Below are 18132 nucleotides of genomic sequence, written 5' to 3'. Positions count from 1 at the left end.
GGGAAGGGAAGGGAAGGGAAGGGAAGGGAAGGAAAGGAAAAAGAAAAGAAAAGAAAAGAAAAGAAAAGAAAAGAAAAGAAAAGAAAAGAAAAGAAAAGAGAAAAAAGAAAGTACTAGAGCAGTCTAAAGAGGAGCACGGAAGATACAAGACACCTCCTGTCTCTTCATAGGGAAGGAAGAAGGCAATTTGGGAATCTGGATCTGGGATTATAATCTCACTAAAAAGGATCTTTGATAAGATGGGGTTCTGGGGTGTCCTCTGAAGTAAAAGAAGATGTAGAACTTCACTGTGGGCATGAAGCCTGTGGCTTTCCATGCTGCACCCTCATTTTAAAGCTGGGGCACAAAGGAGAGAAGCAGTGGGAATCCTGGACCCCAAACCACACTAGGAACCCTAGAAGGCATATCCAGCACTGGATGCTCCGAGATGCTCTGGTTCCCCCATCCCGGTGTGGGAGCGGGGCTTCCTGCTTGGTGCTCAGCCCCAGGAGTGTGTGAGGCAGACCACTGCAAGGAGGTGGTGGTGAGGTGTCATGGAAGAGCAAGCTGAGAGATCGCCGGGGGGGGGGGGTTAAATGCATGCATGTGAGACTCTATGGATTTATCATATTCACTAGAAGAACATTTTCCTGGGCAAATAGACACTTGGAAATAAAATTATCCCTGGTGTTCATGTCAATATATGCTTGAATTCTTTTCCAGAGATTCTGAAAAGCTTTTGTTGTCTTTTAAGACAGTGAAAACACTCCTTAATGGAGAACAAGCACCATCCTGTGCTTGGGGGAAGTTGGCTCAGAGTCACCTGTTGGGTTGAAAGGAAGCCGCAGTTGTCCAACGTGCCTTGAATGCATTTATGACAGGGAAGGGACATCCAGACCCTGTGAATATGGAAACGTTGCTATTTTATATCCTTCCTCGTCTTTGTTCTGGTAACAAGATGGGATGTCAATATTTTTTCTCACATCCTGGAAGGATTTGAAGATAAAGCCTGTCCCTTCCTGCCTTCAAGCAAAGGGAAGCCAGTTTTTCAGATAGAGAAAGTGCAAACTATAATACAAAGACAGTCTCACAAGAGTCCCTCCAGGGAGGGGTCCTATGGTCCTATCAGTGGGCAATGGCCGCTAGGGAGCTCTGAGGGAGGGCATGTGGGGCCGTCACATCATCTTTGTCTCTGTTATTGTTATCTGTTTCCATCGCTTTTTTTTTTTTTTTTCGGGCATGCTCTCACTGTCACATCAGTAAGCCAATGCATGGTACATGTTCAGTAAGTGCTTGCAAACCTAGATAATTTCACATGACCCCGTGGAGAAGGTGACGAAGGCCCAGGGCAACTTGCAAGCCCATCTCATATTGTAGTTGGCAAATGACAGCAGCCAACAGACACTAAGTCACACTACTCTTCCATTGTGTGACAATGTCGACTCTTCTGAGGGCTCAGAGGAAGGAGGTGCTACAGAGATTGTTTTTGCTGAAGTTGACAGTACCTGGCTATCACATAATGGGCTCTCCAAAAAGTATCTAAGTTCTATAGGACTCCCCCACCTCATCTCTCCTTTCTATCCCACCTCCTACCTGTCTCTCTCTCTCTTGTTTATCTGTCTCTGTCACTCTCTCCTTCTGAGATAGGGTCTAGCTATATAGCCCAGGCTAGCCTCAAACTCCTACCTCCCAAGTGCCAAGAGTCAGGATCACAGACGTGAACCTCTGTACCAGGTAATTCAACAAGGATGGGCACTGGAGTACATGATGTCACTTCCTCTATGTCTGTTTCCATTGTAAAACTTTGATGAGAGATGTCTTCTCTATCCCCCCAGATGTTGATGGTGCCCAGGATGTATATCAGTGCTTTCATATGTACCAAACTTTGGTGTCTTGTTTACCCACCTGTGGGAGCATGGATGCTTAACTGAAGCCCTCCCTCCCCAGGCTGACTTCCTCTCAACTGTGTCTCTCCTATTTCCACCCATTTCCTATCAAGTCCGTGCCCCGTCATTCCTGCCTTCCAACAGTGTTTTCTGGATTCTAGGTTTTGCCCTCGGTGCCTCCAAGCCAATACTAAAATTTTGTTACATTTTTCATCTGTGTTGGTCCCCTCCAGTCCCTGACACCAGCAGCTGGTGACATCCCCTGACTCATAGACACATCCCCCTTCTCAGTTCCTATACCTACTCTTTCCTTGTTCTGATCTACTCTTTAAACAGCCAGAGAAGTCTTCTGAGAAAGCTTTTACTGGAGTACATTCGCACAGAAAATGCACATGTTGTAAGAGTACAGCTTAAAGATTCCCGAGCTGGCTACAGTTCAGGGACTCATAATAAAAACTAGATCAGTACCACCTTCCCCAAAGGTCTCTGGGTCCCTTCAGTTGCCACCTGCCTCACCTCCAAGGTAGAAACTCTTCTGAGTTCCAAGAGCTAGGGTCAGTTTGCCCTTGGGCTTTGTGGGAAGGGACTTTTAAGTGGCAGCATGATTGAAAATGGAGACCAGAGCCTGCTATGACAGTGACAAGCCTGTGGGTTCCCACCATCTTGGATGAAAATCTGAACCCAGTCCACAGCCTACAGTGCTGTTCACACTCAAACTCTCGTCTGCCTTCCCCTCTGCCTAAGCTTCCCAGCACAGTGGCCACAACCCAGTGCCGAAGTGTGTCCGTAAATAGAGAGCGTGAAGTTGCTGGGGCAACAAATGATGGTGAGAAATGCTTGACGGCTCTTCCTTCCTTTTGTGTGTGTGTGTGCGCTCGCACGCGCGTGCATGCATGTGGTATGCACGTGATGTGCATGTGTTTGCATGTGTGCCTCTCTCCCTCTTCCTCTTCCTCTTCTTCCCCTGCCCGTGTGTGTATGTGCATGTGGTATGCATGTGTGTGCATGTCTCTCTCTGTCTGTCTGTCTCTCTCTCTCTGTGTATACATATGCATGTCTGTGTATGGAGGCCAGAAAACAACCTCAATTGCTATGGTGATAAATGTTCCTTATAAGAGTTGCCTTGGTCATGGTATCTCTTCACAGCAACGAAACCCTAACTAAGACAGCTGCCATCCTCTTCTTTGAGACAGTGTCTTCCACCGACCTGGAGTTGAGAAGTAGGATGAGCTGATTGGCCAGCAAGCCTCTGGATTCCCCTGTCTGCGCTCTTTCCCACTTAGTGCTGGGATAACAAGAACCCCACACCACCACACTCAGTTTTGTTATTGTTTTTTAAAATTTATTCATTTACTCACTTTACACCTTGATCACAGCCCCCCATCATCCCAGTCCTCCCTTCACACAGCCCCTTCCCCCACGCCTCCTTTTCACCTTTGAGAAAGAAGTCCTCCACTGGGTGCCAACCCACCCTGACATCTTAGGTCACTGCAGGATTAGGCGCATCCTCTCCTACTGAGGCCAGACAAGGCAGCCTAGTTAAGGGAACAGGATCCACAGGCAGACAACAGAGTCAGGGTAAGTCCCTGCTCCAGTTGTTGGGGGAACTGCTCAGCTGCTACAACTATGCGGGGGGTGGGGATAGTCCAACCTGGGTACGCTCATTGGTTGGTGGTTCAGTCTCTGAGAGCCCCCAAGCGTCCAGGTTAGTTGACTCTGTTGGTCTTCCTGTGGAGTCCCTGCCCCCTCCAGATTCCTCAATCCTTGTTATTTTCTAGTGTGGACTCTGGGGATTGAACTCAGCTCCTCAAGCTTACATGACAAACTTCACCGCCTGATCTGCCCTCCCAGCCTCCAGTCCCTTTTTTCATGAACTCAGCAGGCTAGTGTCAAGGAAGGCCCCTTGAGCTACAGCTCTCCATTGTTCCTTCAGGAAATTGAGCCCAGAGTGTGATTTCAATCACTGGGGCTCAGGGCCTTAGCCATTCTCAGCATCCAGCACACAGCAGCAGTGTGTGAAGGAAATGACCACAGAGGCAGGGTAAGCTCGAGGAAGAAGCAATCCTCTCCAGAAACACTAAAGTCCATGGATAAGGCAAGGAGTGAATGTCAGTGAAGGACCCACTCCTATCCAGACACCCAAAAGTTAGCATTAAATGCATACAAATACGAAGTTGTCAAATTAGGTTGTAAATTCACTGTAGAAGCAGGTGGTTTCCTTTTCCAGTAGCCATGCCCCCCCCTAAAAGTTCTAGAGACAAAGAAAAATTTCTTTGTCATCAATTCTTGTGGATCGGTTCTTTCAATCTCTTCAGAATCCCACAGCCATTTTCTAGCCCAGAGTTCCCAACAAACTCATCTCCCGATGGAGAAGTGAAGCCTTGGACTCAGTTTTGACTTTTGGTCTTTGCTGTGGGTTTAATTTGGCAGACAGACAACGGGCTGTCAAATTTCTTTTCTGGGCATGAGAAACAGAGCGTTAAGCTGTGCCCCTGGAGTACCCAGGCAAGAGCGGAGCAAGTCCCATCAGACATGAGTCAGCGCCCTGGTGGGATGGGAAAGAACTTTCATTCAGGAAAACCCCTGCCCAGGGCAGCCTGTGTTCCACCCACCACCCATGCATCAACAGCAGTTCCCAGGAGACCTTCCGAAAAACTGCAACACACTTGCTGGAAGCCACAGAGGAGGTCTGAGAACAAAGCTTCAGTAGGTCCCCAAAGAGATGTACAAGAAACATGGAGGAGAGGACCTGAGGACCGTGTGTGTGTGTGTGTGTGTGTGTGTGTGTGTGTGTGTGTGTGTGTGTGTATGTGTGTGTGTATCTGCCTACCTCCCCTGAGTGGATCGCTGGCCCCACTCACTGTCAACACTGTGTCCTCTGGCTGATCCTAAGTAAAGGTCCCTCTCCAGGTGACAGTGTTGCAGAGTCTGTGCATCCATACCCACAGGTGAGCACTCCCCCGACTCACTGATCACAGGTCAGGATCCTCGCCGTAATCAGTACTCACAGGCAGACACACTTGTTCTGACATGGGGACACAACATGCTCTATCATGGTCACCTCATATCCCCCTTCCCAGCCTGCCAGAGAATCCACAGAACTAGCGGCAGTCTCCACACGTTCTCCCATTACTCATCATGACATCAGTCCCCTGAAAGCTTGGTCCTGTGCAGAGCAGGTCCATCAAGCCAGCGTAAGATACACCAGAGCAGATTGCCCCCTCTCTCCCCTGGGCAAGGAAGAGGATGCTAGGAAGAGACAGAAGCCCTTTACCCAACATTCAGATCGCCACATTCCATCAGACACCTCCGGAGAAAGAAATGCTTCTCTGCCTTAGGCTGTGAGCGCAGTTCTACCACATGACCTCTGGTGGTTCATGAGATGTGCCTGCCATTGATGGTCTGACTTTACCAATGAAGTGACAAAGGCATGGAGGAGGTTTCACTATAGGTGACTGTGTGGCAGGGAAGCCAGGCTGCGCATCTGTCACATGGTGATAGGGTCAGAGGAATCTGGGGAACATTCTGGGGGTGTGACAGGAAGAAAATACACTGTGAATGACAATTGCCTCCCTGGGGGGCCATAGGAGTTCATTTCCATTTGGCCATCATTGAAGACTTCTAAGCAGGTATGACACATGCTGGACCTCCTGCAAAGGTTGTCATGTAACAGGGCAGAACTCAGGAAAGCAGTCAGGCGAGGTTGCAAAGACAAGGCAGGAAGTCTCTAGTTGGACAACGACCAGGACGAGCGAGCAGCCAAGGGAGAGGAATTCTGGCAAGGGAAGGCCTGAGAGCTGAGGTGGCCCAGGGATGGTAAGGGGCACCGGAGAGAGTGGTGTGAGGGAAGTGAAGAGGTCAGAACATGGGCAGGGCAGGGCAGGGCAGGGCAGGTGGTGAGAGGAAGGAGCCAATGGGCTGCGGGGGAACAGGTGGGAGCGGGTGTGCAGAGGTCAGTGGGCCGATGGGTCAGGGGAGAGGGACCTGTAGAGAGAATGAAAGGAGGGAACAGGGATGGCAAAGAAAGAGGCCTGGCATGGGAGGAAAGCTGGGCAGGGCACTGCTGCCTACCAAGGACAAGACCAGCTCTCTCTGGTTGTATCAACGGTTGGTGGCACGCTTGGAGAATGGATGGCTGGAGGCTGATTGGGAATGGCCTCTAGGTCCCAGCCAGGCCAGCAGCTGGTTCCAGGGCAAGAGGACTTCAATTCTGCTCATTATTCAACTTCTCATTCTGGTGGGGGGATAGTGTGGAATGCAGTTCTCAAGCCCAGTGGAAAACAGGAACCCAGGGCTGCATTGAAATAAGTCCCTCTTGGGCTCCGTAGGACTGAAGCCCCTTGAGCGCGTTCCAGCTGGAGGAAAAGAAAATCTTTTCTCCATTCTGCTTTCCTTCCTTCCTTCTTCGTTGTTTTTCTGGTAATGCTGGGAATCAAGCCCTGGAGCCTGTGCGTGCTAGGATGAGCTATAGCCCCACCCATGACTGATTCCTTTATCTTTATTAGCTTTTATTCCTGGTCGACACAGCCAGGGGCCTCCCTGGCAGACTCCATTTTCCCCATGAAGAAGGTGGAAGGCTTACTTGACCTAGAGCCTCCTGGGTGCCTCCTGACAGCTGCTGTGCTACAGTGGCACAAAAACCAGGACAAAGCCCCAGTTACTTGACAGACACCCTAACGCATCTAAACTCTGACGTGTGAGGTCGTTATCTGCAGCCAGACAAGGGCCACTTGATCTCTAATGCTATTTGGGATGTGCTCCAAGCTGCGTCTCTGGTCTAGTCTTTGCATGGGTAGAAGTCTGCACAAGTGATCCTCCCCAGAAGTAGAAGATTTCTCAGGAGGGCTGGTCGCCAAGCAGTGCTCTGGATGTCCTGTGCTCACTCTCAGAATATGGACCCTACTTGCTCCCCTCTCCCAAAGCTGCCATGTTAGCAGTGAAGCAAGGCAGGCATCTTTAGGGGAAAACATCTATATAACAAGTCCTTTCATATATATGTATACAACATATATGTATATGTATATATATATATATATATATATATATATATATATGTTCTGGCTTTGCACTAATCAAGACATGAAGTCACTAGACTCTCTATATTATATGTTTATAGTATAATATGTTTATATATATGACAAAGGTCATATATATAAACATACATACACGCACACACACATATTCTTAATCTTGACTATCAACTTGCCCAGACTTAGAATTGCCTAAGAGACAAATCGCTGTGCATTTTCAGGGAGGTTGAGCTATAGAGAGAAGACCATGAAGGATGGAAGTGGCTCTCTCCCATTACCTGGGGTCCCAGACTAAACCAAAAGCAGAGTGAGTATGGAGCATTGATGGTTGTCTCTTTCTCTCTGCTCCCTGACTGTAGGTGCATAAAGCCAGCTCCTGTACACTCCCGCCATGCCAGCCCTGCCTTGCCAGTCTGTACCCTCAATCCAGAATAAGCCAAGCTTAACTGTGGGTTACTTTTTGCCGGGAGCTATGGAGCAACAGAAAAAGAGAAAGAAATATTTTCAAGGTCAACACAGAGAGAGCATGATAGAACTGAATGAAACCTCAAAGGGAGGGGTCTTCAGTCAGACCACAGAACTGAGACCAAGTTCTTGCCCAGAAAAGCTTCATCAGGTCCTAGGCTGATGTGACGGAAGAAAATAAAAGACAAATAGAGAAGTCAAGAAAGGAGGGCAGGAAGATGTGAGTTTCGTAACACGCACAAAAATATGGCACCCTGGTCTCCACAACCCTCTGGTGCTTCTTCCCAACCCACACTCACACCATGGCCCCAAAGAGCATCAAGGGAGTAGCTATAGGGGTCCCCACAATTTCTGGAATGGCTCATTCAGAGCACCAGGCATTCTTAGCACCAAAACTGCAGCCAGGAGTACATACAGAGAAGAGAACGCCCATTTCTCAGACTCCCTGCTTACCTTGACTATTTAACTTGAACTCCTGACCTCAGCCTCCCAGACAATTGGTTCTTCCCCATGGCTTAAATGAGGTTGCTATGGAACCCAGCCTGTGTGTTTTGAGTCCCCCCCCCCCCCCCGCCACACACACAAAAGCCCGCAGATTGCAACATGGCTGTTCCTCCTGGCTAAGGAGGATCTGCTTTGGTACAGTCCCACTCTAGTCTCCCGGCTCAGAGAGGTCTCTGGGCCAGGAAATTACAGTCCTTGGCCTTTACCTGAGCCACACTAGAAAGTTCTGGGAGGCCTTTACTGATCAACCTCAGAGGCCAGGAAAATTTCCTCCATCCATTACATCAGCCAGTCGAGTTACCTGGCAACCGTGGGAGTTGAATACCAATTACTTCTTGCTGTTCACTTTCACCGCCACATTCATAACAGCAACCATAGCACACTCTGCATGCACAACAGGGGCTCAAGATGTGCTTGCCTGAGAGATGTCATTGAACGCTGGAGCACATCAGAAGTACCCGAGAAGTCTTTCCATCAGTCATTCAGTAGTCAGGGATGGGGTATGAAAATTTGTCTTTACAATAAGCTGGCTTGTGTGGAGGGTGCCACCAGCTCATAGACTCCATTTTGACAATCATGGCTGTCGAGTCAAAGGAAGAACTCCCAAGCCCTTAAGTCCTTCTTCCCTGACATCTTTTGCTCCCAGTGACAAAGCTCAACCTCTGGACAAACACATTTTGTGAACAGAGTTGCTAAAATGTAAACTCTTCTCATGGAGTGAGAAGCTGAGACTTACAGATTTCTCTCCCCCTTCTGGGCTATCTGGGCATGGGGAATCCTCTTGAGAGTCTGCCTGCACAGTGGGTGTTGGGGAGCCCCCTCTCCAGGCCGATTCGCTTCCTTCTTCTCTTAGAACACTAGAAGGCAAGTGCAGGGACATAGGGGGATGGGTGTCCCTTTACCTGCACCTGGTTGGTTTGGGCTGGGACTTCTCCCAGCAGACTCCAAGATTCCGGAGTGAATCACCAATGACCATCTTCAGATGGGAAAAGATAAGCCAAGCAAACACTCACGCCTACAGCTGCCTCCTGTTCCAAGAGCAGCAGACATGAGCTCACCGGCCTTCCACCACCCGCCCATTCAAGTCTGCACCCCAGGGGCCTGTGACCTAGCAATGGGAAAGCAACTGAAGGAAGGGGCATCTCTGTAGTCACAGGTAGCTCACTCACTGTGTGGCCTGGCAAAGTTGGTGTAGAAGGAAGCAGACTCTCTCTCGTCACAGCTTTTTCAAACTGTGGGAAGGTGCTCACCCTCTCCTGGGCTTCTTACAGTTCACTCAAGCATGCATTCCTCAAATCAACAGTTTCAAGAAGGCACTACCTTCTGGGGATTCCCTATGCTCCCATGGTAGTCCCAACTCCTGGAGCTGCAACAGTCTGTCCCCAACAAGTCCTAATTGTAACAGCATCCTGGATGTGCCAGCATGGTTAGCCTTGCCTCCAGCTAGTCAAACACAATCGAGGTCTGCAGATATAATTAAAATGCAGAATCGCTTGACTTGAAGGAAGGAAGATGATCTATATGATCCTGTATGATCTGAGTTGGCCTGAACCAATCAACCACAAAACTTAAGAGAACTGACAAGTGACAAAAGAATGGACCATCTAGAGACTGCCATATCCGGGGATCCATCCCATAATCAGCTTCCAAACGCTGACACCATTGCATACACTAGCAAGATTTTGCTGAAAGGACCCAGATATAGCTGTCTCGACTATGCCGGGGCCTAGCAAACACAGAAGTGGATGCTCACAGTCAGCTATTGGATGGATCACAGGGCCCCCAATGGAGGAGCTAGAGAAAGTACCCAAGGAGCTAAAGGGATCTGCAACCCTATAGGTGGAACAACATTATGAACTAACCAGTACCCCGGAGCTCTTGACTCTAGCTGCATATGTATCAAAAGATGGCCTAGTCGGCCATCACTGGAAAGAGAGGCCCATTGGACTTGCAAACTTTATATGCCCCAGTACAGGGGAACGCCAGGGCCAAAAAGTGGGAGTGGGTGGGTAGGGGAGTGGGGGGGAGGGTATGGGGGACTTTTGGGATAGCATTGGAAATGTAAATGAGGAAAATACCTAATAAAAAAATATATAAAAAAGAACTGACAAGTGTGTGCATGGGACACACACACACAGACACACACACACAAACACACCACGAACAGCAGCTTTGGCCAAGCCGGTGAATCCCAAGAGCCTGTTTGTGATTGGACTGCTTGCCTCCAATATTGTGTGAGCCAATTCCTTGTGCTATATCTTAATATGTGTGTGAATGACTTCTACTGACTTTAGTTTGAGTAACCCCAAATTGGACAAAACAATGTCTTCCCCTATTTAGAAGGGGGCCCTCAGAACCTTTGAATATAGTAGTAGCTTATGTGCAAAAAGGAAATTTGAAGGTGTGGATAGGATTTTAAATTAGGAGCATATCCAAGATCCATGGAGAGCGGTGAGCAATATAATTCCAAAGGTCTTTATGAGATAAGAAGGAGAAGGGGGGGGGGAGAGATTTCAAGACACTAAGCTGCCATCTTTGAGGATGGAGGAATGTAGGTGACTGTAGAAGCGGAAGAAAGTGAGGAAATCACTTGGCACCACATTTTTCCAAGGGCATTGCTTTCCCTACAGTAAGTCCTTGTTTAAGCATCATGGCTGGGATCATTTGTTACAGCAGCGATAAGAAACAGGTGTGAATCCAGTTCAGAAAGATCCCTTGCCTGTACATGACTGCCCTCTTTCTGGAGGGACCTTTTCTCCACAGCAAAGGATGTTAAATAACATTTGGAGGGGAGGGGCATTGCAATTAACCAATTAATTAAGCCTTAGCCAGCCGTCTGGCTGACTGCTGAGCTGTAGCCAATTGAGAAGTGTTCTAAGCCTCACTTCCGGGTTCCTCTAAGGTGGTGGTTTTGTTGGTGGCTCCTTAGAACTTCTGTGACTGCAGAGTGCAGAGGGGGCGAACCCCTTTCATCTTGTTCCTTGCTCAAACAATCTGCTTACCATGACACCCAAGGAATCTCCCACTGCACCAAGGACCGCACCTCTTCTTTGGTTTCTCTTTACTTGTCCCCCTTCCTAACACAGCAGGTCTGGATTGCTCTATCTACCTACCTTGTTTGTAAGAACAGTTCTAGAAGGGTCCCTGTTGGACCCATGATTCAAGAAGACAACACCAGTATGGTGTCCTGCACTGGGAGGGCCACGTGACCCAGCAGAGCCAATTAGAGTCTGTCCCAGGATTTTTTTCAAATTGCATTTAAATGAACTGCAATGGACATGCTCTGGCTGCTGGCTGTGACTCTTCCAGAAGACAGAGCTTCATGAGGACAAAATGACAGTGACATTCAGAGATACTGTCGTCCACCTGATCACGTCTGTCAGTATTTCCTTGCTGGATTTTGTGTGCTCTGTTCTGGATATGTTCTAGCTATGAGTCTCATTCATTTTTAAATATTACAAATATACCACAGTCAACATCTAGCATTCTTTTTGTTATAGGCACTTCTACTTGTTATTAAAATGGATAAATCATCTTTACATCTTGGTCTCCTGGTAATCTTCTGCCTCTTGATTTTCAAACTTTCTGTGTGTTTTAATGTTTTTTTTGTGGATTTTGGTTTTGTGGTAATTTATTTAGTTTTGGAGTCAAGGTTTGACGTCGCACAGGCTTGCTATGTAGCCAAGGCTGGCCTTGAACTCCTGATCTTCTTGCCTCCACTTCCCAAATGCTGGGGTTACAGGTGTAACCTTTGACTATATTAGCTTATGTGGCAAAATGAAATTTGAAGGCGTGATTAGGATGTTAAATTGAGAGCTTATTCAAGATGCATGGCTGTGTATGTGCGTGTGTGTGTGTGTGTGTGTGTGTGTGTGTGTGTGCATGAGTGTATAATGACAAAAGTCTTCATGAGAGAGGAGAGAGGGTGAACTGATAGATTTCAAGATACTAAGCCACCATCTTTGAGAATGGAGGAAGAGGTGGGACATGAAGGAATATAGGTGACCTCACATCCCACTGCCTTGGATGTCCCTTTTCAAAAGCAATTTGACTCTCTCTCTCTCTCTCTCTCTCTCTCTCTCTCTCTCTCTCTCTCTCTCTCTCTTTAATCCAACCTGAGACTCTCTGAAATGGAAATGATGAGGGTAGGCCATTTGCATGGGCTTCAGTTCTTTCTCGGTTTAGTTATAATATCAGGCTCCACGGAAGGGGGCTTGCCTCCACAACCCTCAGTTGCTACAGCCTTTGATTACATTTTGTTTTATTATCATTTTATAAATCTACCTTTTATTCTTCCCTCCCTTGGAAGACATGTGTCTAGTGACGTTTTCCTGATCACCCATACATATTTCCAATGGAGGAAAACCACATTTCAATCCACCAACCATCATGACCATTTCCAGGACCAGCTCCTGTGGCATCACACATTTAAGGCTGTGCAACCATGACCATCATCTGCCTCTCAGACACTTCATCTTGTGATGCTGAAACGAATACCCATTGGGTAGGAGCTCCCCATTCTCCCACCATCCCTCCAACCCTAAAAAACTGCCATTTATGGTCCCTATCTATACATTTAGCCATGTTACAGACCTCACTTAAATGAGATCATATCTTTGCTCTTTTGTGGTTGGCATACTTCACTGATCAGAACATCCTCCAGGTCCGTCTATTTTATAGCATGCGTGAGAATGTCTTTCCTTTTGATGGCTGACTAATGTTCCACCCTGTGGCTATGTCTGGTTTGCTTGTCTATTTATTCATTGGTGGAGACTTGGGTTTCTTCTACCTTAGCACTGCTATGATCCAGGGTATTTAACTATTGCTTAGAGCCTCTGCTTTCAGATCTTCCTCCTGTAATGGCCTAGTGTGTTTTCCATTGCTGGGATAAAAGTACCTGAACCAAAAGCAAAGTAAAAAATTGGATTTATTCAGTTTACAGTTCAAGTTGTTTTTTTGTTGCTGGATCGAAGAAATTTCTTATATTCCTAGGTATTAATTCTTTTTTTGTTTGTTTGTTTTTGTTTTTTGAGACAGAGTTTCTTTGTATAGCCCTGGCTGTCCTGGAACTCACTTTGTAGACCAGGCTGGCCTCGAACTCAGAAATCCACATGCCTCTGCCTCCCGAGTGCTGGGATTAAAGGTGTGTACCACCACGCCTGGCTCCTAGATATTAATTCTTACTGCACATAAATTTGCATGTATTTTCTCCCATGTCTTAGGTTGCATTTTCTGTTTCTAATTTTTATTTTATGTTTTGCTTGCACGTATGCCTGTGTAAGGGTGTAGTGTCCCCTGGAGCTGGGGCATAGACAGTTGTGAGCTGCCATGTGGGTGTTGAGAATTGAACCCAGGTCCTCTGGAAGAACAACCAGTGCTCTTAACCACTGAGCCATCTCTCCAGCCCATAGATTGCTCCTTCTAAGATGCCATTGACTGTCTCATTTGACACACAAAAATGTTTAAAAATTCAACATCATATAACTTTTAACAATTTTAATACATATTGCCTATACTTTTGGCATCACATCTAAGACAGCTTTGCCCAGCTCTGTGTCACAAAGCTTGATCTCCATGTCTCCTTTTGAGTTTTATAGTTTTGGATCTTATAATTAAGTCTCAGATCCATTTGAGTTAACTTTTATATGGTCTAAAGTCTGTCCATCATGTGGTACCTCAGTTGGCAATTCCATGTAGCTCATACATGGGATCCCACCGCCTCTCATGGCATCTTAGGTACCCATACTGTGGCTAATACCACATCCTTCTCCGACAGTCTCTTGGGCTCTTTCCTGGTCTCATAGCCACTATGCTCCATTCCAATCTGTCCCCCACCGCAGTGACTGGTGTGTCAAGCTTCAGCTGTTTTGTGCCTTCTTCATTTCTCTCACCTGACCATTCCCCTTCTCTTTCTGGAAAGTTCCGCTATACATGGGAACTCTGATTTTACTTATTTTATGAAGCACCTTTAAGTATTTTCATTAAAAGGTCTTCTGTGCTACATGAGCCTGTCTTGTTGATGGAGACCATAACGCACTAGAACTTATTATGATCCAGCCATCTAACCACAGCCTTTGGGAGGCAGAGACCTTGTTTCTGCTCCTAAGGGTGTTTCCCACTCAGTCATTCTGTATGAGGACAGTGAGGATGATGCTAAAACTCACAGTCCGTGACCCAGATATGTAAAGCAGAATCCACCGTATTTGTTACCTTAAATAGGCAATTTTCTCCCCCGCTTATATGACATGCCTGGTGACTTTGCTGTCATTTGCATAGCTGTGCACTGTTTATCTGACTGGAGGGACAGAGCTCTTCAGTTTTTACTCATCACAGAATAGCCAATGCTTGATGGTAATCGACCAAGAATGTGAAGACGGGGAGTTAGCTCAGTCAGTAATGAGGACCTTGGGCTTATCCTCAGAACAAAGGGAAGAAGAAGCTGGGCATGTCGGTGTGCATTTGTAATCCCATCACTGAGAAAGCAGACCTTTGGGGCTTTCTGGCTGTGGTGGTTTGTATATGCTCAGTCCAGGAAGTAACACTAGTAGGATGTGTGGCCCTGTTGGGTGTAGGTGTGTCACTGTGGGTGTGGGCTTACGACCCTCATCCTAGCTGCCTGGAAGTCAATATTCTGCTAGCAGCCTTCAGATGAAGATGTAGAATTCTCAACTCCTCCTGCACCATGCCTGCCCTCGATGCTGTCACGTTCCTGCTTTGATGATAATGGACTGAACCTCTCTGAACCCGCAAGCCCAATTAAATGTTGTCCTTTATAAGACTTGCCTTGGTTGTGGTGTCTGTTCATAGCAGTAAAACCCCAAGACACTGGCCATCGAGCGTAGTCTTCTTAATGAGTTCAAAGCCAGTGAGAGACCTTGTCTTAAAACAAACAAAACAACAACAAAACCCCAGGTGACTCCTGACCACACACACACACACACACACACAAATAAATGAACCTTACCACTCTTGGCCTCAGAGAGTCAAAGGTCACTGTTGTTTAGAACAACAGCAGAGTGCAGCCTTACAAACAATGTGGCAGGCAATCCAGGTTTACTAACATGGCCACAGGAAAGCCCACTAAGATGGTTTCCATGTCTTCTTAGGCATAAATCCCCAGGCACAGGACTAGACCTCCAGTCACTACTCAGCAGATCCAGTGGCAGCTCTTGTTCTTGCTGCCTCGCCCTTGGCTGCCCTTCCTACAGGGCAAGATGCAGATCTGATAGATAGACTCGTCTCTCTAAGGTGTTTTGCCAACCCTTGGGGCTGGATTCCTAAGCTCTGAGCTGGGCACTGTGAGTGGGTGCCGGCAGAGTGGAGAGGGATTCCTGGATATACCTGTCTCCCATCTTTCCAGAATGGAGAGTGTTCTGCATTCTTACCGCTCTTTAAGGCTTCAAGTATCATTATCTGACTTTGAGTCCACCTCTGGGAAGCAGTGAGCCTCGAATGCAATAATAGGCGTAAAAATGCAAAGGGGATAGCAACCACACTACAGGACAACCCCATCCCTCTCACTGCAATCCTGAGGCGTCCTTGGTCCACTCTCAGAGTCCTGGAAAATAGCACTTCTGTGCTCCATGGCTTTTATTTCATGTACCACCAGTGTAATGTCTTGGTGCACCTGGCAGTGGAGGGTGAATGTCACTTTAGAGTCTGGAGTTGATAGTTTCATCTAAGCATAAATATAGGACACGTTTGTTTGTAGGACAATAAAGAACATACAAATCCATAAAGAACAAAGGGACATTGTTGCTAGGCTTTCCTGTCCCCGCCCAGCGGAGAACCACTTCTGTCTGGGTGTTCTTCCTTAGCGCTGCCTTGCTTTGTGTGCCCTAGCAGAAATATCCACACCCTTGGTCCATACGGTGTCCCATCCTGCCTCATTTCACTTAACATCAGAGAAGCTCCTTTCCAATGTTTGATTTACTCTTAAAACATTAAGATTGGGGCCTGGAGAGATGGCTCAGTGGTTGAATACACTTGGCTGTTCTTCCAAAGGACGTGGGTTCAATTCCCAGCACCCATATGGTGGCTCCCAACTGTCTGTCATGCTAGTTCAGGGGATCTGTCTCCCTCACACAGACAAGCATGCAGGCAAGACACCCGTGCACAGAAAATACAAATACATAAGTAAATCATTAGAAAGCTTCCCTGCCCCTAGAGGTGTGGCAGGCATGGCTGCTCTGTCACAGGCACATCAGTAGGTGGCAGAGAGAAGAGACTATGTCTGCGCTTGGTGTTCTGACCTATGAACATCTGAATGATTAGTAGCCTCACACTTCCTGAAATAACTGAGCCTGAGATGACCACCAGTCCGGTGCCGGGCAGGACCACATGGGCTCCCAGGATGGAGGGTGAGCTGGAGACTAGAAGAATCCCACCTGGGACTGAGGGTCCCAGGTGGCAGTGAGCCTGAGACAGATGACCCTTGCAAAGGACCACTCTGGTAGGCTGGGAGAGGAGTGAGCTCAAGACGACCACCAGACTGGCACCATGAAGCCTGGACAGGGATCTTGCCCGAGGTGTCCACTAGTCCAGCAGTGGTCAGACTGTGCCCAAGATAACCCCTGCCTGGCACCATAATGCACAATCAGGGCACAGCACTCCTGAGGTGACCCCAGATACTCAGAGTCTCCAGGCACACCACAAAGAGGAGCAAGTCAGTGGTGGAGAAAAGGAAGAGAACAAGAAACAGAAGGATGTGGGCACAATGAAGAAAGGCAGAACTGCAGACTCAAGGGTCATGAGGAACCTGATGTGAGCAACTGGTGGTGCCACCTGGGACCATAGCGGGGCCCTGGCCTGTGCTGACACAGGGAGAGGGCACATCTTGATCTGTAACCCTGCAGCAGCTAGGCAGATGTCCCTGGTCTGGGATACCACCCAGGGACTTGTTGATGTCTGAGTGTTGTGCAGAACTGACCCTATCCTCACCTGGGCATCATGGGATTGCTGCCCCTGGGGTCATGAAAGGAGGTCATGCTGCAGAAGCACTTGGGCCCTCCACCTCACTTGGCAGCGAAGTAGAGTTGCCCCTGGTAGCAGGGTTGTGGGTGAGCCAGCTCCAAGGGCGCGTGTATGGGAGAGCTGGCCCTGTCCCTTGCCTGTTGTGTAGTGACATTGGTTAGGGAGAGATGACCCTCCCTCACCCCTTGTTACCTTTGGCAGCAGGAGAGCTGCCCTGGGTCATCAGAGCAGGAGATCTGGCCTGCCCCTCCCCTGCTGCAGCACTTGGGAGAGCAGGCCCTGCACCTCCTGGGGCAGCACGGTAGAGCTGGTCTGGATATGGGGGATGCTGGTGAGCCATCTCCAAGGGCAATGAGAGGAGGAGAGCCAGAAGGCTGACCAGCTCTGGTATCTCTCAGGCCCAGATCCAGGGCTTTGAATTGGCCTACCCCAACATCTACCCCATTGATGAACTGCTGGAGTGCATGAATGGCTGGTCAGTCCTACAGATCTAAAACTACAGGATCACCATGACACAGAGCAACAACAGGATATCTAAGAGGAGTCCCAGAGTGTTTCCAGTATTGATACAGTAGCAGGAGTCAGAGGCCTTGTACCAAACCAACAAGTCATTGCAATGAACATTGGCAAATAAATAAGTATAGACAAAAGAGTGTACTCTGGGACACACTGTGACACACTACAGCTTCTGTAGCAGGGGAGGTTGCAAGGGAAGAGGGCAGGTACGAAGGGATGGGGAGATGAGTGGTACTGGGGTGAATGGTATGAAGTTCACAAAGAATCAATAAGAATAAAAAAAAACTTTAAAATTGATGTGTAGTACAATTCCCAACAGGACACATAAACACAATAGATTTGTGACTATTCCACAAACATCTTGCAGTTTATTTATTGACACTCCGATGATAGAGTAGTCCTTCCCTTTGAGTTTCTAAGCAAATGAGTTACAACCTAAGACACTGTGCAAATGATCGGGTTTCCACTAATCCTTTCATTTAGAAATCAACATTTTTAAAGCCATGACATAGCCCCACGTCCACACTCCATCTAAGTGTCCTGCGCTGGAGTGTTGGTGTTGGCTGAATACCAAAGAGGAAATGTGCATCTAGAGGCAAACGTGAGGAAGTTAGAATTCCGGGACAACAGTAGATACGTCTGACTTAGAAAACAGCACTAGACAGATGTCCGTGACTCTGCCGAATCTCTGGTAGGACGCAATGGCTAGGTACCACTCTGGCTAAACGATTGGAGATTTATGGAGGACTGTGTGCAGCTGTAGAGGGGAGAAAAACTCA

The 18132-nt window shown here is 47.7% G+C and overlaps 1 protein-coding gene and 1 non-coding gene across 2 annotated transcripts in view; one reads left to right on the top strand and one right to left on the bottom strand.

The window, feature by feature from the left end:
- The window catches only part of Slco2a1 (solute carrier organic anion transporter family member 2A1), a 78307-nt gene that overhangs the window by 47871 nt on the left and 12304 nt on the right, over positions 1-18132 (bottom strand). The window lies entirely within an intron of this gene.
- Positions 16021-16150, top strand: LOC115032044. The gene has a single exon (XR_003837691.1). It is a non-coding gene; the product is annotated as a small nucleolar RNA SNORA17 (small nucleolar RNA).

The sequence above is a fragment of the Mus caroli genome, chromosome 9 (assembly GCF_900094665.2).
Source record: "Mus caroli chromosome 9, CAROLI_EIJ_v1.1, whole genome shotgun sequence".
Lineage (NCBI taxonomy): Eukaryota > Metazoa > Chordata > Mammalia > Rodentia > Muridae > Mus > Mus caroli.
The sequence above is the reverse complement of the archived record's forward strand: the minus strand, read 5'-3'. Positions and strand labels throughout refer to the sequence as shown.